The 23,173-nt window shown below is 36.7% G+C and overlaps 1 long non-coding RNA gene across 3 annotated transcripts in view; it reads left to right on the top strand.

The window, feature by feature from the left end:
- Positions 1-6,829: 6,829 nt before the first annotated feature.
- The window catches only part of LOC148132776 (uncharacterized), a 33,752-nt gene continuing 17,408 nt past the window's right edge, over positions 6,830-23,173 (top strand). Inside the window, exons 1-4 of one of the 3 annotated variants that reach the window (XR_015749201.1) lie at positions 6,884-7,002; positions 15,343-15,470; positions 18,875-19,046; positions 19,752-21,391. This is a non-coding gene — a long non-coding RNA (uncharacterized LOC148132776). Of the gene's footprint in view, positions 7,003-15,342; positions 15,471-18,874; positions 21,443-23,173 lie in introns of those variants that run through there. The other 2 variants (XR_015749200.1, XR_015749199.1) reach the window with 2 other exon arrangements.

Raw genomic sequence — 23,173 nt, 5'->3', positions numbered from 1 at the left:
TGAACTAAGACCCAAAGTTAAAAACCATCTGCACCTTCTGTTTCCGTTTGAGACATTATTTATATTTTTGGCTTTGTACCCTTAGCTAAATACAGAACATGTAAAGCCTGTTAATTAACCCTTGGAGAAATGTATTTCCCAACAGCATATGGAATAGGAAGATGTTTCTAATCAAGAAGTAACCCGCCCCCCCAGGGTTTATACAGATTCAAATTGTCCTATTTAATGAATCCAATGGGAATCCAATGTTAAATATTTTCTTTACATAAACTCCTGTTAAATTACAGTCACAATTGTGTATCCACCCCAAAACAAAAGACACAGAATTAACATCTGACTCTTACAAACCGTCATCAGCATAAATGTTGAATATCCAGTGATCTGAATAAATGTTAAGACTTTTATATCCTTAGTCTAAATAAACTGTCTTGAAAGTACAAATCAGTAATTCTGATAGAACCAACATCCAAATAAATATATTTAGGCTAAATATTGTCTCACAATATTACTTTCACATTTTTGGTTCGTAGTTCATGGACACTATAGTAGATAATTATTTAAAACCATTTCTTACAGTTATTCTTATAAGGAACAAATAAAGATCTTATTTAACCACACTTTGGGAGTGCATCTTCTGGAAACATATGAATGGAATGTAAAAATCATTGGTGCAAAGGTCCAGAGTATCTTTAAAACCACAGGAATAAATTAGTATTAGCTTTGTTCGGGGAGGGGAAATGGCTTAAAGGTAAGCACTTTACATGCATTGCCTGTAAGTAAGTCCAAAGTGCATTTATTCCTATCTCAAGTTGCAAGGTTGAAGAAGCTTGTTAGTTGAGATGTTGGGAGTGCCATTGCTGGTAAAATAGACAGTGCTAGGCTGGATAGTCAATAATAGCCTTAGCAGAGAGTTGTTTGTCATGCTTAGGTAGGGAGAGATAATGGGGCTTTTACTGGAATATTTACAAGTACAGGAAAAAAGAGCTATTAAAGTCTATTATGCTTGACCCCTTTTTCTCTGGCTTCTGACTTCTTGCAGAAGAAATATGTTGTCTTTGACAGCTCTCCATGTGATCTATTAATTCTATTAAATCCCACATTTATTAAGGATCTTATTGTGAATGTTATTGTGGCAGTGAAAACTTGAAGTCTATAATTGTGATTGTGAATATACTGGGTCCAACTGTTGCATTTATGCCATTCTGTACAGTCCATTCATCATCAGTATAGATGAGAGGATTAGAGTCTACAGAGATGCCATCTCTTTAACCAGGCTTTCAGTCTATTGCATGTCTGTCTGGAATGTCTGTATGTTGTGTTGAGTGCTCAGGAGACATAAGGTTTAGCCATAGATTTATTGTTGATGTGTGCCATAGGGGTGATAACTGTACAGGAAATAATGGCCACCTCGACAGTCATGTCTCTTTTTCCAGACCTTATTTTTCCTATTAGACTGAAAAGTGATGAATCTTACAGGAGCAGACAATCTTCTGGCAAGCCATACTTTGATTACATGAATTGAGTTTGGCTTCCAGGACCTTTAGAGAATGTAAAAAAAAAACGGTACGGTCACATCATTAGAAAGAAGCTTTACATTCTTCTTTAGGAAATTCTGGCAGTAATGGTGGTGGTGTTTGCACCTATTTGTTGTTTTTCTATTCAAAATGTTTAAAAATTACACTGCTGATTTTCTACATTAAATGGTATGTTGCAGGGAAGGGAGGATTGCTGTAGAAGCTACCAAAAGAGGTAAGTGGCTATATGCAATCTGCACTCCATAGGTTACCCATTCAATCCCTTCAATCATGGCCAGACGATTTCCAGGTGAGATAGTTCTGGCAGAATCTATTGATAGGGATAGAATTAAGATCATGTAAAGTGTTAATACCATTTTATAATGCCTTGGAAAGATCACACTTGGAATACTGCATCCAGTTTTGGTCACCATGATGTAAAAAAGATGTTGAGACTCTAAAAAGAGTACAGAGAAGAGCAATAAAATAATTAGGGGACTGGAGGCTAAAACATATAAAGAACGGTTGCTAGAATTGGGTATGTCTAGTTTAATGAAAAAAAGGACTAGGGGTGACATGATAGCAGTGTTACAATATCTAAGGGACTGCCACAAAGAAGAGGGGGGTCAACCTATTTTCCAAAGCACCTGAAGGTAGGATAAGAAGCAATGGATGGAAATTAATCAAGGAAAGAAGCAACCTAGAACTAAGGAGAAATTTCCTAACAGTGAAAAAATCAATCAGTGGAACAACTTGTCTCCATAAGTTATGGATGTCCCAACACTGGAAGTTTTTAAGGAGAGATTGGACAACCATTTGTCTGAAATAGTATAAAGTCCCCTGCTTGAGCAAGAGATTGGATTAGAAGATCTCCAAGGCCACTTCCAACTCTGTTATCCTGTTATTTTTACAACAATGAGAGTTGTGTCAGGATGGCCCATCCATGAGAATAACAAATGACAGTGGATCCTGAATGCTTCAACTGCTTCAGAGGAGATCTTTATCTCTTACAAATATCTCCCCACTAATCTCTCTGCAAAGATCTTTGCAGAGCTTTGTATTCACCAACTTTGGTTCCCATCTGAGCTGATGACAAAAAGCAAAAGAGGAGTGGCTGCTTTAGTTTTCTGTGTTTGTACTCCTCTATACTCAGTTGTAAATTAATTTTTAATTAAAGGCTTTTTCCCCTCAGGTCCTAATTATGTTATTATGGTTTTGAAATGACTGCATAATTGTACAACAGAATGTGAATTTTCAAATAAATATGCCCAAATCTTGTGACTACTATTAAGGAGTTGACCTCTGAATATCTCTCCTCTCCTCTCCTCTTGCTCTATTACTGAAAAGAATTTATCAATAGATTTGCAAGATGTCAATCCAACCTCCCATCGTGTTCTGTGGTCACATAACCCTTTCCAGGGGACACTGAAGAAGTAGCCTCTATGTTTCAAATAATTCCACACTGGTATAAAGATTTGTTTTCAAAAGTATAAATGATCTCTCCAAAAACTTGGAATATTTGTAAGAATATTAATATATACCATGTACCATGTATCCACTCTGTAAATTTTTACAAATTATCTTGTACAAGTTATGGAAAGACACTGACAAGCCTACAATGGAGGAATTGTTTGTAAAAAGGACAGAATTCACAGAGATGGCAAAATTGACTGGCTAGGTTAAGAAAAAGAAAATAACTACATTAGTTAGTGACTGGAAAGCCTTTACAGATTTTTTTGCTTAAAACGGAAAAAAATAACTTGAGATTTAGGGGCTTGATAATTAGAATGGATAGAATGTGGAAAGAAAGGAACTATGATATAACTTTGTGTGTTTGTGTGTGTGTGTGCATTTATAACTACTGTAAAGATTGTAAAGATCAAATGACACTTCTTTATATTTTTTCTGTTTTCTTTCATCTCCTTTCTACTTTTCTTGTACTTACTTTTTTCTTTAAATTTTGATTTTATATATTATATTTTATTTTGACTGTATTGTTTTTACTTTGTAAAAAAAACCCCTTCTTTAATAAAAATTAATTTAAAGAAAAAGTTAGCTTGTTTCCAAAATTTAATTGGGCAAATGCTCTCAGAATTGCTATCTAGCATAAAAATTACCTGGGAAATCTGGAGATGTAACCACAATAGTTCTAGAGACATCAGGCTAAGGAAATTAAACTATACCATAGATATGTTATTTAAACATTCCTGAATCAGAAGCCATACCTGAAAGTTTTGTATTATCTAATGTTCTGCCTTCTTAGCCCTTTCCCATTAGAACAAAAAAATAAAATAAAATTCACTTTCTTAATGTTTCATTCTCACTGAAGGGGCCTCCCAGTATGATCTTCCTGGACATAGTGTCTTAGCTGTGAAGAAATGCTTGAATTATTTGCTGATGATAGAAACAGTCCAGGTGGTCAGGCATCTAACTTCTCCGCAGTCTTGGGTGCATTACTGAGAAAGCCAACTCAGCATTCATCATGCCTTTTGCTAACTAACTACAAAAACAAATCTCCTTCAAAATGCATTTAATGTACAAGCTCACAAGGCAACCCCCTGCTTTCCCTTTTCCCTCGCCTTGGTGACAGCATGTTGACTAATTGTTGCGGCGAGGAACTCTGCCTGAACTTTTGTCTAATCCAAACACAAAAACATAAATAAACCCGCACCTCACTCAGCAAACTATCAAAAGTTATGCAATCTTTGCTAATGCGAGGAACGGCCTGTAAAAGAAACTTTCCATCTGCTGTTCAGGAAGCCAGTTCGGATTGTGTAGTCTACTGCAGTCATTTCCCCCACTACTATCAAATAGTAAATATACTGAAATGTATAAATAACGTAGGAAACCAACTAATATATCAGAGATGTCATAGATAAACTGGAAAAATGTGTGAGGGAGTGTAGCACATCAACTCCAGAATATTTCCTGTCACCTTCACACACATATACATGCTTTAGATGGTGGCTATGTGTATGAAAGGGAAGTTTTCCTGAGAGACCTTTGCTATGCAGCAAGTTTTGGGACAGAGGCCAGGGCCTAGGGGAGAGAGCGGGGGTGGGGGTGGGGGGGAGCCCAGAAACTAAATCTCTTTCTCTCCTAGATGCCCACCTCTGAAACACTATTATACCTCACAGATCCTACACATATTCACTGTACAACCTTTTTAAAAGGTGAGGAAGAGACGCTTAAGGAGCTCCATAATCACTTGGGGAACACCTTTAAATTGCTTCTTTACTTCCAAGTAAGCCTTCAGCATAGTTACCTTTATTGTTTTTTTAACTAGTCGATGCCCATTGCAAATTAGTTGTGAAAGTTTAACCATAATGTCTGCTTTTGGCGGTGTGATCTTGTTGACAACGTGCAGAAATACCTACATTTTCCTACTTTTGAGGGCAAGAATCTATGGATTAATTATTTTTGCCTCTGTGGAAAAGACAACAAGGGGGGTGATGATGGCTTCAAAGAAGGGCAGGGCTTGAACTTGTAGTGCATTTATTCTGTGTCAAAGTTGTAGAGAGTTTAATGTTCTATCAGAATCTTAGAACTTATATTTATTTGACTTCTCACAGCAAAAGGTTACATCATCTTTTTCAGTGATTAGCCTCTGAATTTAAATGAAATTATATGGATAGATTATGGACTACAAAAAGAAGCTTGGGAGTTATACAGAGCTATGGTATATGAGTTTATGATTTCTGCTCCCTTAGGATCCCTGATATTCAATAGGAAAGTAATCCCCCAAAACAGAAAACAACTAATTAATTGGACCTTATTTCTCAGCTACCACAGGTGGCACTAGCTAGCCAACCTCAATACTTGCTAATATTTGAATAGAAGATCACCAGGAATTACAATGGCTGCAGAATAAATTAATAAAGTAAGAGAGTGGGACCGGAAAGGCAATGACAAGCCATTTCCATATTGTTGCCAAGAGAAGCACATATTCTTACTCATAAAATTATATAAAGCTAATATCTAGCATGTTCTTAGTATAGGATCCTATGGGGAAATTACAAATTGCTATGTGTTGCATTGTAATCCGCCTTTTTTGTACATGTGGATGATATTGCAGCATGTACAGCTGAGGTGGTGTTTTGATTGTGATGTTGCATCTACCACCTTGCATATTTTAACCCCCTGCCATGGATATTATTGGTTCCTAAATCTAGCACTAACATTAGAGATTCAAGATTAAACTGGCATTTCAACTGCAATTTTATTTGGCTGGGGATAGCCTTTTAAAACTGACTCTTTCATATATCTAGCCTCATCTGAGAATAGTCAAGTATTCCATTAGTATGAAAGATGACTATGTAAAAACCTATTGTAGTGGCCCTGCAGTTTGAGATTAAAAGAAATCCACTATGGATTTGCATGAAAAGAAATTTGAAAAGCAGACTCTCTTGATTCTACTGGAGACCACTTTTCTCTACCTAAAGTTTTTTTTTTTTATAAGAGATACAGATTAACAGATTTAGAAGGGACCTTGTAGGTCACCTAGTCCAATCCCCCCACCGAAGCAAGAGATCCTACACCATTTCTGACAAATGGCAGTCCAATCCCTTCTTGATAGCTTCCAGTGAAGAAGGTCCCACAACTTCCGAAGGCAAGCTGTACCACTGATTGATTGTTCTCACTGTCATAAAATTTCTTCTTACTTCTAGATTGAATCTCTCCTTGAACAGCTTCCTTCCATTATTCTTTGTTTGGCCTTCAGGTGCCTTGAAAATAGCTTGACACACTCCTCTCTGTGGCAGCCCCTCAAATACTGGAACACTGCTATCATGTCTCCCCTGTTCCTTCTCTTCACTAGACTAGCCATACCGAGTACTTGCAACTGTTCATCATATGTTTTAGCCTCCAGTCCCTTAAGCATCTTGGTTGCTCTCCTCTGTACTTTTTCTAGAGTCTCAACATCTTTTTTATAGTATGGTGACCAAAACTGGATGCAGTAATCTAGGTGTGATCTTACTAAGGCTTTATAGAGTGGTATTAGTACTTCACTTTATCTTGATTGTATCCCTCTGTTAATGCAATTTAGGATTGCATTGGGTTTTTGGGCTGCTGCTGCACACTGTTGGCTCATATTTAACTGGTTGTCCACTAAGACTCCAAGATCCCTCTCACAGTTACTGCTATTAAACTTGGTTTTACCCAGTCTATATATGTTTTCTTGCCTAAGAGAAATCGATATGGAAAACATGGCATGCTTTTAAAAGTTGTATTCAAAATTGTAGTACTGCATTGCTTTTATAACAAGCATTGAGATCAGATGCATTTGTGTTTAAAAATCCTGCACTATTTAATAGAATAATGCAGTGCAGAGATACCTCAGGATGAAAGAGGATCTGCATAAGATCTTCTTTTTCTTCATTCCTCATTCATGGATGTTAAACCTCTCCATCTGCCCAATTTCCCTTCCTGTCTCTCTTTCTCCTCCATTCTGCTGCAGACTCCTGGCACTCTTACTCAAAAGCTCCATATGGTAAGAAAACTTATGCGGTCATATTTTTTTAGTCTATTAAAAACAAGAAGAAGACCTGCAGACAGCACCACTAAGAACTATTTGGCACTTATATCGATATGGTTTGGCATATCCTAAAAAAAATTATGCTTGCTGGCTTTTAAAAATGTCACTATTTTGTGTCTGTAACTCACTTTCTTTTACTAAAGTATGAGCATTTTAAAATGTTTGTATATTGGTAATTTTACTATATTCAGAGGCTTGCTGGATACTGTGGCACTGCATGTTGACTTGAATTTCCTTTTCCTTTTCTACTGTTGATGCTAATATCTGTGTTCATATTTTTAGGGGTTTTCAGTTAATTTGTTGTTTACTGTTAGCTTTTTTGAACACATTTTGTTATCAAAGAACTCAAGTTTATCTTGAAAGAAACAAATAAATAGACATACATGGTCTTGGATATATAGCAATTTATTACCTGCCATAAAAAACAAATAATGAAAATGAAGTAATTAAAAAAACCTAGACTTCTTTTTGCACAGAGAAATCTCCAAGTTAGACAACTGCATTTTGATTACCCCATCCTTTCCAAATATTTTTAATGGAATTTTTTTTTATATATAAAACTACATTCCATGACCCTTAAACTAGAAGATGATAGATATCTGCCTGGTATAGATTATCTTCCAATGATGCAATATTTTGAAAAGAATCACCATTATTACTTTCAAGAAAATGTAAAGGTCCATTATAGAAATCTGTAAAAAGGCAATGAAGGATTTTCAGCATTCAGATCACCATGATCACAGACTGTGAAATTTAGTAGAGTGGTTAACATGTTGCACTTTTTAAAAATTTTAAATCACAGTGAAATGTAGAGATGAACTTGGAAAAGGAGGCAGAAAATATCAATGCCCCTTTCTAAAGCAGAGGCCTATTTATCAGATTACCTTTTTTCAGATTACCATGGTCTGTGAAATATTCACAATTAACACTATCTGTCTCTGTACTTTTTTTGTTTTGTTTTTTTCCTTTTCTGTCATTGCTATAGCCATATGTTCATATACTTCTTTATCTTATGAGTGATTGATTTGATTTGATTCTGCCTGACTCCAAAGTGATCCTGGGTGCCTCACAATACAAACAAACAAATGAATTCTATATAATAAGAACAGACATACAACAAACTAAAACCAAACTAGAAGATAAGAAAAAGAATTGACCAACAAGCCAAATATCCCACAATGTCTAGTGGGGGGCTCCAGCCACCTTCGCTCCCAAGGCTGATAGAACAGCCAGGTCTTTATAAACCTCTGGAAGGTCAGTAGAGTGGAAGCTACCTAGCATTTGCAAGGCAACCTCACTTCAGGGAGAAAATACTCTGATTGTAAAGACACACTTCCTGGATGCTGAACAATGGATTCTAGAGTATACCAACTAGCTTTAATTGACCAAGCTTGAATGGACCAGGCAGACACCTCAAGTAATAAAGCTGTATACCTTGTAGGAGGGATGCGGTGGCTCAGTAGCCACCACATGGCTACTGTCAGTTCAGTGGTTTGAATCCCTAGTGCCACGTAGCAGGATGAGCTCCCATTACTTGTCCCAGCTTCTGCCAACCTAGCAGTTCCAAAGCACATAAAAAATGCAAGTAGAAAAATAGGGATCACCTTTGGTGGAAAGGTAACAGCATTCCGTGTGCCTTTGGCATTTAGTCATGCTGGCCACATGACCATGGAGATATCTTCGGATAGCGCTGGCTCTTCAGCTTTGAAATGGAGATGAGCACCGCCCTCTAGAGTCAGGAACGACTAGCACATATGTGCAAGGGGAACCTTTACCTTTACCTATGCCTTGTATGGTTTTAAATATCATAGCCAGCTCTTGAATCATACCTAGAAGCAATCTGTATTTTTTGTGCAATTAATTGCTCCATGCCAACGGTGGAAGAGGCTAGTATAAAATGAGCATCAGAACTTCTATACCAACGGTCTTCAAACTTGGCAAGTTTAAGATTTGTGGACTTCAACTCCCAGAATTCCTGAGGTAATATGACTGGAGGAGCAATTCTGGGAGTTGAAGTACACAAGTCTTAAAGCTGTCAGTATACTATCTTTCTTTATTTCACACACATTTCTTGCCCATGTATGCGTGCAAATATGTATCACAATAACACATATTTTTACATACATATGTTATAGAATTTACTTGAAAAGGAACCATCTTGTCCCCAAAAGATAAGCACCAGATCAGCCAGAAATCCCATTACTCTCCATATGGCATTAGATTTTAAATCCCATTATCTCATTTTTATAGCTGATGCTGAGAATGATGCTGTAATCTAACAGCATCTGGAAAGCCACTGGTGGGCCTTTCTTGTACTACAAAACCACTTCTAAAATCTAATAAAAATACAAATAGCTTCTTTACTATGATTACTTTAGCCACAGCTGAACTTTTTTTTTTGCTTTGCTATTTTTGTGATAAGATATAACAATAGAAGAAACAATAAACTAATTCAGATTCAATTCAGGTGGAAGTAACCATGACTTTCTGAAGGGTCAATTTACATGGCCTGGATACCTCCTCATGGCAACCACTGGTTAGGATTCAGCAGGACCAACAATCCTGCAGGAACTCTTCTACTGGTTAAGATTCAACTAAGCAAGAAATGCCTATGGATCAAGAGAAGATGAAATGGTGATAAGATCTTATGTGAAAAGATACAATGGTAGAAGAAACAGTAAAGAAAACTGGTTCAGATTAAGTTCAGACTTTAAAAAAAAAACTTTTTCCCAGGCATCTTCTTTTCTCGTCTTCCTTTGACATCTTCCAGTAGTAATGTAGATTAGCAAAACACTGTTCTAAAAACACTGAACTGAACATACTTATTATTTTTCCTAATGATTTAACAACAGCATTATGTAAACAACAGTTGGATGGAAACTATTACATTTTCTTCCTTTAAGTCAATCAAAATCAGCACTTTATATGTAGTTTACCCTCTTGGTGGCAGTATGACAGAGGGAATCAATGCATTCATCTTTTGCTTAGAACAATATTAAGTCTCTGTTCCATAAATAAATGAAGTTGATGCCATGTGCTTCCATTTTAAAAGAGATGTGACAACTTGCCACTTTTAAATCTACACTTGTTTGTATCTGTATGGTGGGGAAGATTGCTTGTGTGTGTGGGAAAGAAAAAGAGAAAGACCTGAGAAACGAAGTGCTGTTTCTAAATTGATTTTTTGTGTTCATGTTAAAGGATATATGTATCTGTCTTTCTGCTATGATTCAGGGTATAAAAAACATCATATTCATTGTTTTTCAATCTCAGCAACTTTAAGATGTGTGAACTTCAACTCAGAATTCCCCAGCCAGCCATGCTGGAGAAGACATCATAGCTAGCTAAAGCTAGAATCATATCAAATTTCTTTGACAAAGAATGGTATAAAAGAAAATTTTATGAAAAGAAGGAAAGAGTTATTAGGGAATTTGGGGACTTGTATAAGTTTTGTATATAAATTATTTATGTTAGAAAATGTTTCCAAAGAAAATGGATGCAGGTTTTTAAATTGGATTTTTCTAAATAAATGTGTAAATACTGCCCTTCTAATGATGATAATAAAATAGTCTGGATTTATTCTGATTTTTATATCCATGATACTTAATACTGAATAGAAGTCTATGGAAACTCTCAAGTCATCCAGATCATGATTGTCCCAAAGGTGTTTTTTTCAAGAGGCAACTGGGCTTCCTGTTTTTCTTTGAAGATATTTCACTTCTCAACCTTGGATGAGAAGTGAAACATTTTTAAAGAAAAAAACAAAGTCGTTGCCTCTTGAAAAAAGCACCTTTGGGACTACCAAATAGAAGGCAACAAGGGAGAAGGAGGGAGGAAGAGGGAAGGAGGGAGAGAGAGAGAAACATTGTTCCCATCTAGCAGTTTTATAACCATGAGCACTTTCATTACATTTTTGTGTAGCTGTTAGCTGCGCCTTATATCATTCTTTTCCTTACAACATTTACTTAAAACTAATAAGTCAAGCAGAAATGTAGGATTTGATGTAAGGCTAGAATCACTCCAGAATTCTTTCTAGGGCAAGGTGATATCACAGGCTGTGCTGGGTCGTGGGCAGCATTGCCTGATGGCACCAACTCCTACTAACACAAAGATTTGCATTTTTTTTAGAATGATTTATAAGGAAAGGTGCTGCTGGTTTCCTCTATGCCTTGAGCTATAGGCCTACTCATCCTTAGTCTAAAGCTGAAGTCACAGGAGTAGAACCAAACCACATATAAATGTCATCCAATATTTAACATATTGAGAGAAAATATCGAACTTTGAAGGTGTAATTTGAAATTTTAACTCTTGGAAGTATTTTAACTAAGCCACTCTTTTCTCAACGATGAAGCATTTGATGCTGAACAGCAGTCCAAGTTTGGAAAAGCCTTCAAATAGGGGCTTTCTAGAAACTACTTTAATATGCCTCATACTTTTTCTCTCTGGAGAAGAGACTGCCAGGAAGGCAAAGTGCTGAGGATATGTTGCTTCAAGGTGCCAGATGTGAGATGGAAAGTAGTTCTGTGCTGAGGGAATGGAGAGAATGGAACTTTGTTATTAATCCAGTGGGCTAGATCAGGTGACCTAAAAATTTGCTGCCTTCTGGGTAAATCTGTCCTTAGTTTCAGATCTGCTTCAGAGGTCCTTCTGTGTGTCTCACCAGATAGTTGGACAGACATAAGACAGAGCCGTCTCTGTAGCTGTCTTTAAATTGTGGAACTCACTTCCCAACAGGTTTGGACTTCCTGCCACCTAATTTAGTTTTAAACAAAGTGATAAAAACGCAGGCAGGTCAATGGTATTAAATTAAGGATAATTTTATTCCTGCTTATTTTTAAAATGATGTGGGGGGGGTTTCTTAATTTTGCATGCTTAATTTTGTTTTAAAGTTTTACATTTTAAGCAATACCAGGAGCTCTTTCTAATCTGAAAGGATTAAGAAATGAAGGGAATTATCTGGTGCCTGGGTTTAGAGAATGGATAACCTATGGGTGTCCTTCAGTGTGATTCAATAATACTCCAAGTTTCATAAAATTGCAGTAAGTTATTAATATGAATAACTGAACATCAGTGAAGCCTACTAGAAATATAATGCAGTACAAAACCATGGTCTTTTTCCAAAGACATTCGTCGTTTATCACAAATTCAATGCATAAAAATCATGAACAGAAATTAGTACACACCCTTGGCTTTTCCACTTCATTCCCAGATACATAAAACATGTTTCTTCTATTAAAAGAAAAAAAAAAACCCAACCTGGCCCAATCTTCCTATTTTTAGAGGGATTTTAAAAAATAATCAAAGACTCCAGGCCACTCTTGGTGGTCAGCCTCTGCTCTTCTAAGGTCAGTTGTTTGAACTGACAACAGCATAAGATGGTGAATAAAGCTGCTCTTACAACCTAAAAGGAACCACATAAACACAATCAACTATGAATGAAATCAAACTTAATTAACAATAGTGTGAAAGCATTACCAATTCCATTCAACTATACTAACTTACATGATGCTATATTGTAGTGATTCTGTGCCACTGCTCCAGAATGTGTTTTCAGTGCCGTTATCAAGTTTTGATCAGTGAATAAGGACAAACTTCCTATCAGTGAGGACAATTAACCAGTGGAAAAGCTTGCCTTCAGACATTGTGGGTGCTTCATCACTGGAGGTTTTTAAGAAGAGACTGGACAGCCACTTGCCAGAAATGGTATAGGGCAGTGGTGGCTAACCTTTTTTGGCTCCCATGCCGATAATTGCACGTGCTTGCATGCCAGCACCCAGAAGGCAATGTGTGCTGGGCCCCCATCCCCCCCACGCATACGCACGTGACCCCCCTCGCACGCCATGCATCTTTGCGTATGCGTGCATGATTCCCCCTCATGTGCCATGCGTCTACGCATTTGTGCACGATCCCTCGCACGCAGCGCATCCCTGCACATGCGCATGCATCTCCCGCGCACCCCCTCTGCCCCTGCGCATGTGTGCCAGATACCCGACAATCAGCTGTCGGGCAGTGGCACACATGCGCATGTGCAGTGGGGCTCTTCCAGGCGACCTCTCGCGTGGCAGGGGAAACTTCCAGCACACATGGCATAGGTTCGCAAACACGGGTATAGGGTCTCCTGCTTGAGCAGGGTGCTAGACTAGAAGACCTCCAAGCTCCCTTCCAGCTCTATTCTGATTCTGGTTTTAAATAGAAGAAAGAACCCTGCAGTATATGGAGGAAACCAGAAAGTCTAAGAACATCAAAATGATCTTTCTGTGTTTTAACTGTTCTTTGTTCTTTTGACTGCATTTTTTTGCAACAATCCTTTTGTCTCCATGCGTGTTGTACAATATCTTTTTTTTTTCCTCATGTTTTACAGCAATCATTCTTTGTGTGTATTTTTCTTCATCCAGATCTCTTTTATTTCATTCCATTAACCATCCTTTCTAGAAGAATGGACGATCTGTATTTTATGGAAGGCCTGTCTAATACTTAAATGGTTGCAAAGACCATTTTAAATACCGTGTTTCTCATATAATAAGGCCGGGTCTTATTTTTTTTTGAGCCCCGAAAAAATGGCTAGGCTGTCTTTTTTGGGGTGACTTAATTCCCCCCCCCCTTGCATCTTCGGGCGGGCGGCGATGGCTTGGATGTTGACCTCGGTGTTGGTGGGGCACTTCGTATTGGGGTCAACGCAGGCAGCACCATATCCGGGTGTACAACAAAAGTACTTCCTAACGGCAAGCCCCCCCACCATTCCCCCCCATTTCGCATGTTTTAATATAGGCCTTAATTTGGGGGGAGGGGCTTAATTTCATTTCATGCCTATAAAACATGCTGGGACTTTCTATTGGGGGAGGCTGTATTGTTGGAGAAACAGGGTATTATCCAGAAAAACAAAAAAGGGAAACTAAATTGATAGAAAGCATATTAGGATACTGAAAACAGTGTCCAGGAGCAACCTCATTATTTTGGCTGTTGATGAATACATACTTCATGATTAGTGACATTTATCCACAATAGTTTTCAGAAATTCCTAAAAACAATACAGTGATGTGGGAAATGAATTGGAAGAAATAGAGAGCATTATTAGTGAGAACACTTCAGATGCAGAAGATGAGAGTAAGCAATGTTCATGTGGCAAAATATGTATTCCATATCCTGCTTTTCCACTTTCTTACTTTTTTTCTCTAAAATTAATATTTTCTGTATTTGACATCAGATAACAAAATTTAGAAAACATATCTTTCTTCATTTCACTACATTTCACTTCTGTTTTCAACATTAACATATGTTGCTTTTGTTCTAAATAGACAAAAGTTATAATGCTATGAAAAATGAATATATAAGAAAAGCATATGAAAATAATTTTAAAAATGCTAATTTCAATCAGTACTTTATCTGAAGTAGTTTATTTTATACAAATACTTTTATTTTAAATAGTTTTATAAATTCAAATCATTTACTTTTATAAAGAGTACTAAATCTAGTGTTGCATTTCTGGTTCTAGTTTTCCCCACAGTTCTGATTTTGGGGTAAAAATACTTTTCTTCTTTGCCTCACGTTTTTCAGAACTTTTGCATCTATTTCTGATGGACTCCTCTGTATACTGACAGATTAAGCAGTCATGAATTGTCCTTTCTGTAGTTTATTTATAAATAGACTTACTTGATAGCATAGTCACAAAATAATCACTCAGATATTTATTTCTCAGGGAAAAGAGAAATCAAGATTAAAACGCTGCCAAAAGGACACATGGTACATAACACCAGAATCATCTTTGTCCTAGAAACTGAACCATTTTCCTGTTATCAGAATGAGAACCAGATGTTAAGCTTCATGGAACTAGTTAGGATTCTGAAATGAACAAAAAAAGGACCTCGTGTAGTTTTTTTTTTTAATGAAAGAAATCATATTGGAAAAAGTTCCATTCAGACAATCTTAAAAACATTTCCATAGCTCTATTATTAGTCCAGCTGCACCCTCCATTGTATATTACTAGAAATCCATTTCCAAAAAGAATTCTATATTCACATATAAAAGATAAACTTTATCATTTTGGAGGGGGGGTTGAAATACCTGTGAAAATGGACCAAATACAAGCTTTTCATTTTAAAAAATTAGAGGTGTTGAAACACAATCTCATCTATTGCCAAGAAAGCTCTTATCCTTAATCCCAGATGTGGGAGAGCTAGCAACAGATAGTAAAGGAAGCCACTTTGTAAATGCTCATTGTAAACTCTCTGTAAATCTGTAGAGCTGTTTGTGATATTCTTTGAAATATTCTTTACTTCACTAATATTTTACATCCTCCAGGGCAAAATGCCATAGGAGATGACAATGGAGTTAATCCCCAATAAGCTTCAGGCTGAAATTACCTACAGGAGTCTTGCTTTGAAGTTGAGACAAGTCGGGTTCAACTTTTTCTATATCTTCCTTACAAGGTAAGAAAGTAGTCTTTTGTGGGAGTAAATCACAGGTCAGAGCTACAAAAAGACTCTGCCATATTACATCTTTGGCTTATTTAGTAAAAACAAAAAGAAGGATGGCTGTCAAAACTTTGGTTTAAGCTTTTGAAGACTAGTGCAAGTTGGTGTTAGCAAAGTATCTATAGGACAAGGACTGACAGAGTCTGGGGGTGAAGTTAAAAGCAGGATCAGCCTAGAATCCCTATGTAGCCACAAGCAAGTTAAGTCCAACCTCCCTTGAATTCTGTTGATCCTTATCAAACTCCGTTAGTTGAGAATATTCCTGGGTAGGGACATGAGTAGCAATTAACCAGTCTAATCAGACATTCATGTGTGGGCCTGATCTTTTGTGCCTGACACTGTCACCAAACCTGATGTCCTCCAAGCATTTTGGACTTAGACTCTCTTGCTAGTAACAAATTGCTTAACATTGACCAAATTAGTAGATTGAAGAGAGTTATCATATAACATATCTGGAAATCTGCATGTTGCCTCACTCCTGGTATATAATATAGACATATCAGCCTTGAGAGCAGCCCATGGCTCAAAGTCCCTGATTTGATTTTTGGCATTGCTTTGAAAGGATCAGGTATCAAGTGATGAGCAAGAGATTTCTGGCTGAAGCTCTGGTGATATTAACAATGCTAAACTAAACGAACAATCAGTGTGACTTTGATAAGGCAGCTTCCTGTTTACTGTTTTATAATCCATACATTATTCATTGTTAAAATACATTTATTGTCTGCAAGGACAAACAATAATTCTAGAGTGGATCATAATAATGGATTAGAGTACACTTTTTATTTTCAGATATGTTCTAGGATGCCTGTAAATATTATAAAACAATAATGGCATTTCTCCAGAAGTGGTTTTAAAAGAAATTTAAGTAGGACTTGCAACAAAGCATTGCATTATAGAATATGCTTGTTCTGTATTCCACACCTTATCTTCCTCCTTAATTTTCCAAATTCCTCGACAGGCAGTTGGTATTCTCATAAACTCAGTCCTAATTTGATTATCTTTCATAGACCTTGCTTTTTTTTTTTTTTTTCCTAATGATATTGTAATATTTTTCTCCCCCCCACCCTTTTTTTCCCCTTTTTCTTTTTGCAAACCTTGAAGCTCCCCAACCCTGTGGACCAGTTTTTCCAAATCTGGTATGTTTCATTAATGCTGAGTCTGAAGTTTAATACAATAGCAACATTCAACTTTGGACAACAGAAATAGAAGGATTTATATAAAATTGATGCATGGCCCAATTAGGCCAGCTCTGTGTCCTCAAGGATCTTATTTAAAATTTATTCTCATTCTGCTACTTAAAAAAATATTAATTTGGAGATACCAAAGAGAAATTGAACCAGTGGTGGGATTCAAATTTTTTTACTATCAGTTCTGTGGGTGTGGCTTGGTGGCAGGGGAAGGAGGGGAAGGAGACTGTAAAATCTCCAGTCAGACGTGGTATTTGCTGCTGCTCCAAACTACTCAAAATTTCTGCTATTGGTTCTCCAGAACTGGTCAGAACTGCTGAATACCACCTCTGAATGGAACTGACTTAGTTTGTATTAAACAAATGTTCTGCCATTAACCCACATTAGTTTCATAAAAACAAATTCCTGAGAAATCTCAACATGTTTATCTCATGATTTGGCTAAGAAGTGTTGTGCAATTATTTACACTGCATTCATGCTTTGTGATTTCAGCAGAGGTTCTTTCTCAATACCAAACACAGACATATTTAAAACAAAATGATGAAGCTCATTGAAACTGGAATCGACCAGTCATGAGTGATTTCAGTTCCATTCATTTCACTGCTTCTCCTTTAAATATAAAAATCTGTATAGAAGTTAATATATTGTAATCCTTCTTTTTTCATTGATTCTAACCATTTGAACTCAGCTTGCCCTCCATTGCACATTATATCTCCATTACACATTATTTTACACATTATATCTAATGTAAAGGGGTTGCAAATGAAACTTCCTTTTGTGAGTTACCTAATCTTTATTGAACCTTTTGTTCTCTTTTATATATCTTTTATATATCATATATATATTCATTCATTCATTCATTCATTCATTCATATATATATATATATATATATATATATATATATATATATATATATATATATATATATATATATATATATATTATTCAGCTTTATGTAAGTACCCACGAAAACTTAAGAATACATACATACATACATACATACATACATACATACATTTATATATATAAATTACATGTACATATGTATCATATATATGATACTGGCTCAGTATCATCCAGCTGGCTTTGGGTCTAAGGTAGAACTAGAACTCACCATCTCCCAGTTTCTATCCCGATGCCTTAAAAACCACACCAACTTGGTTTTCTCTATCCTTTTATGTGTTCTCATTATAAGCAAATTCTTAAAGAAGTTTAGAAAAATATTACAAATCATTATGACTTAGAGAAGCAGACAGACAGAGAACCAGATTCCTATACACAAATAGTAACATTCTGAATGCCAAGTACTTTTAGCCATTTTTTAAATGTTAAATTCACCATTCACACTGACTACTATTAACTAAAAGTTGTTTACTGATTCTGTAGGTTTTTATAGAAATACTCCCTGTGGTCACAAGGAGTGAAAAATATCTTCATGGTACGCAACAATCAAATCAAAAGGAGTATCTTGAGTCAGAGCCTCCTGGAAATATTTCCACAAAATTCCATAATTCATGATGTTCACTGGATATCTCTTGGAAAGGAATGTATCAATGCAATAAATTCAAACTATCTTAAAATAAATTTAGCTTACTGCAACAGTAAATTGGACACTAAGCATTCTTTTTTTTTTACTTTTTTGCTTTCAAATCCAACCATTCTCCTCTCTAACAACCTGTTTCATTTTTAAAACCAAATCATGCGGCTTGATGATGCCTTTTCAAGGTTGATCCCCTACATGTGAGAACAACTGTTTTTTTTTTCCCAGCAAAGCTAAGAGTAGATGTGGGAGCAGGCTGGAGGAAGGAATTTAAAGTCTGAAGGGATATAGAGCAAATTATTTTACAAGACACAATCCAAGAAAGGAATGTTCCCAACAAAGTAAGAAAGCTAAGAACTGGATTTGCAATTAAAGGGTTCAGATTGGCATCTTCGTTCACTTTTAGAATTTGAATAAGTTCTGAAACAAAAAATGGAATTCAACTTCAAAGTTAACTGACACTCCTTAGTAAACAGGATACAGTTGTCTGTTATTTAATTATGATCATTGGTAGAGTATGCAGTGATGTCATACATAGAATTGTGAAGGAGAAGTAGGAAAGAGCATGTTGTAGCAATAGCACTTAAATTATATACATAGTACTTTACAGAGCTCTCTATGTGGTTTACAGAGTCTGCATATTGCCCCCAACAATCTGGGTCCTCATTTTACCAACCTCGGAAGGATGGAAGGCTGAGTCAACCTGGAGCCCTTCAGAATTGAACTGGAGTGAGCAATGAGTTGGCCTGCAATGCTGCATTGTTACCACTGAGGAACCATGGCTCTTAAATTAACAACAAATGGTAGGATTTTCCTACTGTTTCCTTAGATCTTCAGTACCATTGGAACAAACTATGCTTGATAACACAGCATATGGGGTATTCACCTTAGGCTAGTTGGTTATTTTGTTGGGGGAGTTTTGTGTGTTTACTCCCCTATAATTTAAAAAATATTAAATTCCATAGAGTTTTAAAAGCATGGTTTATCTTCTACATCTTTTTTTAATCATGGACATAATTGACTGGATTTCTATTTATCTTGTGTTTAAATAACACGCATGTATGTGAGAGAGAGAGAGAAAAACAAAAGAAACTTTGCTCTCCTCTACTGGTTTGAGTCCTGCTTCTCAAGGAAGAGATCTTATATTGTCTATGGGAATTTCTTGTAAGCTTTGTAACATTTTCATATTTTTTTTTCTGTTTACATATTTTGTGTAAAAAAATATGTTTGTTTCATAAATCCCTTTTGCAGTACATTTTTCACTATGTTGTAGAATATTTTGTCTGAAGCTGCAATCTTATCTGAGGAATTTTCTCATCTTTATTGTAATAGCATGTACTATATAATGTATATATAAGTCAGCCGTTGCTAAAGTACATCAGGCCAAGGCCGTTCTTAGGGTGCAAGCAGGAGGGAGTGACATACCCTTCTCTCCCCGTTGCTTTCCTGTGTATAAAGACATGCTGCCCCCAGCCCAGAGATAACTCCCTTGGCAATTTTGTTTATAGGCGAGAAGACTTCTCTTCATGGAATATCCCTATCTTTCTGGAGCGACAGAACAAAGCCATACTATAAAAGACTTTATCTGCTCTTTTTTAATGAATACATCTATTCCAAAAACTAATTCTTCAGAAAATATGGCTCCAGGTTATAAGCATACAAGAGGCTTGGCAAGTGTCCAAATGACTGGACAATAGGGACCATCATTTCTTTAGGAGAATACATTCTGCAGTGAATTAATTTCTGTTCAGATCAGTTCAACAGTTCATTTCTCAAGATGATTCCACATGGTCACTTATTCTTATTCTTAGTTTATGCTCTATAATCCACAGAAAGCCACGGGGGGAAAATGTGCTTAGTAAATAATCTTACAAAAATCTGGTACATTTTCACAAAGGATTGCACCACATAGGCAGCTGCAAATTCCGACAATAATAAGATTCAGAAAGTGAGTGGGTAGGACCATTATGGTGGCCAAGCTACTGTCTAAAATGAATGCATAAAACTTCCCAGTTTCATTTTGGAAAGAAAACAGCTGCAACTAACTGGAATGTACCCAGGATCTGGAATATATTCTGGGATTCTGTTTTAATTTCTTAGAGAAAATCCATCTTCTGAAAGCACTATCTGCAGTAACTGTACCTTTCAGGATGTGATTAGCAGTGGGGACTTGATCTTCCACAGGAACCTGGCATAGTGTTTCAATCTAAATTCAGTGCATACTGTGGGTTGGCCCCTAAAACCAGTCTGTTTAAGAAATACTCTGTAATGTGTGATTTGTTTGTGAGATCAATTTTCCTTCAGTTATGTACTGTATGAGAAAGTCCTTTAAACAGGTATCACAACTCTTAAATAGAAATCTGCTTGTGAATGTGAACTAAGGATATGATAAATTAAAACATGAAAATGTGATGTACACCGTAAAACAATATAAGGATGCTTCCTATATCAATGCACAGGTTTGAATGGTGAATTTCAGGAGAGATCCATATGATGGATCATCAAGAACAATTCCTGGCATTTGCTGCATAATAAGAAAACTAGAAACTAGATACTAACCAGTCTGCAAACACTCCTTAGACAATGCTGAGTGCAATATTTCTTCTTCCATTTTTATGAGAGTTTTCTTCACTTTCCCTCATCCTGAAGCATCTACCATTTTTCCTGTGTTTATGATGGATCCATATTTTACTTCTTGTTCCAAAACATTTAATCAGCCTTTCCCATCCTGATGCCCTTCACATATTTTCTGTAACCCATTAACATTGATCATGCTTACTCAAGCTCATGTCATCCAAAACATTTTGAGAGCACCAGGTTGGGTAAGACTTACAGGACTTGAAAGTTATTGTCGAGAAAAAAAAATAGTTTCAGTTACATACTCCTAGAAGTGCCTTGAGTAAACATTAGCCTTCCTATGTGCTTCATGAGTATCTCTTATTTCTAGCTGCGCAGTGTATTCTGGGGAACAGACAGAGCAACCATTCATATCCACTTGCTTACTTGTCCCATTAGCCTCTGCACGTATACTAATTTAAGTGGTTTTTGTGGCTTAGTCAGACATCCAGTGATTGCATATTTTGGTCATTGTTTGCCATGCTTTCAATTTACTTAGGGTACATTTCATGGCGTTAGTCATATGCTCTGATTTCATATTTCTTTCAAGAGTCTTAAATAACAAAATAAATGAAACAATTGTAAAACTTGTGAAACATTTTGTTTTGTTTTGAAGCACACTTTGCCTGGGTTTTCCTAACTACAAAATTACTGGGTTTTGACATCCTTTTTAATTATATTTAAATTTAATTTAATAATTTAATTCATTCTTTTGGGGGATAATTAAAATGGAACGGAGAATCAATTCACTAAGCCAAGCCAATGAGACTTTTTATGAGATCTACTTTTAGTAAAGAAAAATTAGGGAAAGAAAATGTTTTTTTTCTTTTATAGTATCATCTGTTATGTGTCATAATTTGAATAAGGTACACATTGCAAATCAAGTGTGTTTGTTTTATATTCCTCCTTAGCAGGAAGGGGAAAAAACCTTTTTGTATAGGAATACAGTAGAATTATTGTATACAAAAACAGACAATTCTTTAAATCCCAGCCCAGGAAACATTGAAACATCAACAAGTCAGAAAATATTAACAAGTGGGACTGACATCATTAGTTCTTTTTCCAGCTTAAACTTTCTCTTGATTTGCTTTTCCATCTAAGAATTTGTGCAGAATGACGAGAGAGGAGAAATCTCAGAAATGTTTCAGCAATTGCTACATCCTTCCTTGACAAGAAGGTGGCGCCATTATCCTGAGATTGAGAATTATCCACAGCCATCAATTTCAAAAGCAGGACTACTTCTGAAAGAAAAACTGATAACATAGAATAGCCTCCTTGCAACAAATAAATGATATCACTGCAAATTTGTCTACTCATTAACAAAACTACATTAGAAAGCATACACCGTTAGCAGAGAAGTAAAAGAAAATATGTTTCTCTAAGCCCGGGATGGCAAACCTATGGCACGTGTGCCAGAGGTGGCACGCGGAGTCCTCTCTCTGGTCACGCGAGCCGTCGCCCCAGCTCAGCTCTGCCGTGCATGCGTGCATGCCTCCCACCAGCCAGTTGGTCTTTGGGTTTCTGCTAGCATGTGCAGGGCACATGTGGAGGAGGGCATGTGCAGGGACGGAGCACATGCGTGCATGTACTGAAGGGCGGGGATCATGCGCAGGCGTGGGGTACATGCACGGGGACCCAGGCATATTGCATTTTGGCGATGTGCACTCGGTGCCGAAACGGTTAGCCATCACTGCTCATCTAAGCCATTTCTTTTCCCACTTAGGAACTCACTCTAAGTAGATCAGGATTGAATTAGGAGGCACCTCTGAAAGACCAGTTGTGTGGCTGGCATCAGCAAGGGAAAGAACAGAATTTTTCAACTTTCAGGGGAAGGATAATGTCCCAGACTTTTTCACATGGTAATGATGAAGAAAAGGCAAATACTTTACACACACACACACACACACAATCTACCTGCTTACTCTTATGGCACCACTTCAGACTGCTGTTAAGATGCCTTAATGAGAATAGGCCCACTTTCTTTCTTTCTTGGAAGCATGCCATTATGAACAATGGTATAGTGCTCTTGGCAAAGATATGGTAACTGAAAAAGCCCATGGGTATTGAATATGTATTTCATAGGCAACATGGAACCCATAGAAGTGCAAAGGGGCAGTTTTAGCCTAATGAGCTTTCAAAGAGGACAAGTCCAGTGTTTTCCAAACTTAACATCTAGATCACAATACTCAGACAGTTTACTCTAGTAACTTTGTGCTAATAGTAACTTCTTCATAATGCTTACTTAGACTCAAACTTTCTGGTCATTTGAACCCATTTGTTTATTTTCTACTCTCTGGGACATAATTTGCTTGCT

This window comes from Notechis scutatus, chromosome 1 (assembly GCF_049901735.1).
Source record: "Notechis scutatus isolate UNSWTSFEM ecotype Mainland chromosome 1, rNotScu1.2, whole genome shotgun sequence".
In the NCBI taxonomy this organism is placed as follows: domain Eukaryota; kingdom Metazoa; phylum Chordata; class Lepidosauria; order Squamata; family Elapidae; genus Notechis; species Notechis scutatus.
This window is presented reverse-complemented; position numbering and strand designations above follow the sequence as displayed.